This window comes from Elephantulus edwardii, unplaced genomic scaffold, assembly GCF_000299155.1.
Source record: "Elephantulus edwardii isolate Elephantulus edwardi_28Jun2011 unplaced genomic scaffold, EleEdw1.0 scaffold00038, whole genome shotgun sequence".
Lineage (NCBI taxonomy): Eukaryota > Metazoa > Chordata > Mammalia > Macroscelidea > Macroscelididae > Elephantulus > Elephantulus edwardii.
Window position 1 is genome coordinate 2760647 of NW_006399788.1, and position 2634 is coordinate 2763280.

Below are 2634 nucleotides of genomic sequence, written 5' to 3' on the forward strand. Positions count from 1 at the left end.
TTGCTCTCTCATTCCTGGCTGTACTGGCTGTAAATTACTTTACCCTCGGTCTGCAACAACAGGAATTCTTGTGAGGAAATTTACAAACATACGGAATGGGTTCTGTCTTATACAGGGAATAACATTTAGATTTACGTTTTCCTTATAGAAATTCCAAGGTCTAAATGATATTGGGTTAATAAAAAGAAGTAATGAATATTAGTTAATGTTTATAGACTATGAAGGCTCAACATCAAGAAAACAAAGATTCTCACCAATGGGCTGATTGGCAGCATATTGTAGATGGTGAAGAGATTGAGATTGTTAACAGCTTTAGTTTGCTTGGCTCCACAAGTCAACACTTTTGGTATGAGCAGCTGGGAAATCAAGAGATAAATTTCCCTGGGAAAGTTAACTGCCAGGGACCTCTACAGAGTACTGCAGAACAAAAACATCAATCTGGAGATTAAGGTGCACCTGATCCAGGTCATGGTCTTCGCAATTGTTTGCTGTGCATCAAAAAGCTGGGCAATGACTGGGGATGAAAGAAAGAATTGATGCCTTTGAGCTGTGGTGCTGGAGAAGAGTATTGAATATACCATGGTCTGCTAGGAAAACAAACAGCTTCGTCCAAGAGAGGGTGAAGCCATCCTGCTCCTTGGAGGCAAGGATTCTGAGGCTTTGTCTAACATACTCTGGGCATGTTGCGAGGAGGGACCGGTCCTTGGAGAGGGATATCATGCTTGAAAGGCTGGGGGAACAGAGAAAGAGAGGAAGACCATAGATGAGACGGATTGATACAGTAACTGGGGTAATGAGGGAAGGTGTGTCAGAGACAGTAAAGTTGGCACAGGATAGAGCAAGTTTCAAGGCTGTTGTACATAGGATTGCTATGAGTTGCAAGTGACTTAATGGCACACAACAGCAACAACATCACTGAGTATTTTGCTTGACCTTTTACCTGTTTTACAAGGTAAAGACTCAACATTATATAAATAGTTCTATCTTTTTAATATATTGATCATCAAACTGTTTCGTTAACTAGTAGCACTCGTGTTTGCTTGTGTTTATGTGCTTGCTCACATGTTTTATTATTCACACATGTTCATTTACGTGTGTTCTCATTGATACCCCTCTGCCAACTGGATAGCAAACTCAGTGAAGGCAGATAATATGCCTGTTTTATTGCTAAAGGTTTTAATAGCTCTAATCGATGTGCTAGAACATGATAATTACTCATAAATGTCGTCTGCTATTGTTATAACAGTTAATAAATTAAGGAGATGAAATGACTAAATGAATGTGTGAACTATGCAAACAAAGCAACTGAGATAAAGAGTGGTGAACTGACTTAAGATGACATCACTGGTGAGTGGCAGTGTCAAGATGCCCATTGCAGGGGAGCTCTGGTGGCCTAGTGGCAAGAAGCTGCACTGCAATCCCAGAGGCACACAGTTCAAATCCACCAGATGCTCTGCCGGGAAAGGAGGGACAATCTCCTCCTGTACCAGTCAGATCTGATTTGATGGTACACATACACACGCAAAATAATAAAATAATTAAAAATTTTTTTTAAAAAAAGATGCCCATTGCATGTGCCCAGACCTGGCTCTGCCATTCCTATTTTCACCACCCTGCGTTTATCCTACCCATAGCTCTGCCATAAGAACTGGAGTAACTTTTTAGGAACTGTTTTTAAACTTGTGCTTTTGTCCCAAATGCTCTTTTCCTGTTTTCTTCCCTAACCAAAGCAGAAGAGCTACTCCCTACAAATCATAGTCTTTCTGTCAGTTTGTTGTGTTTCCAAGGCTTGTATATGGTGCTGTGATGCTGGAAGCTATGTTAGAGGGATTTCAAATACAACAGGATCTTCCATAATGGATAGATTTCAGTTGGATGTTCAGGCAAAGATTGTTGGTGGTGTTAGGTGCCGTTGGATTGCTCATCTCTCATAGTGAGCCTATAAACAGTAGACCTGAACTGTGTCCTATTCTGAGTCATCCTCACCACCCCTGATAGTTTTGAGCCCATTGCTTGCACTTTCGGAATTCCCATGAGATATTCAGTACTCTTCTCCAACATCACAAATCAAAGGCATCAATTCTGTCAACTATAGTTATGGTTCTACAGTCAGCTGCAAAGGAAGTAATTGAAAAGTCCATGGCTTGAATCAAGCACACATTAGTCTTTAAACTGCAATTGCCGCTCTTCAACACCATGGAGAGGTCCTTGACAGTTGATTTCCCCAATATAACACATCTTTGATTGCTTGACTGCTGTGGCCAAGAGTGTTGGTGGTTCCAAGCAAGGCACAATCATTAATCACTTCAGTCTTCATTCAGTCTATCATGATGTTTCCTGTTGGCCCAGGGGTGAGGATTTTTAGTGAAATAAGCACCTTAAGTCTTTCTCATTTTCAGCAGGCAAAGTTATGTCATCTACATAATGGAAGTTGTTGATGAGTCTCCCTCGGATTCTGACACTTCATTTTAATTCATAAAGTCTACATTCTTGAATGATTTTCTCAGCATATGGATTGAATTGGTGCAGAGAAAAGGATATAGAACCCTGTTGTTGTTGTTGTTATGGGCCGTCAAGTCGTTTGCGACCCACAGCGTCCCTATGCACAACAGCCCTAAACCCTGCTCTATCCTG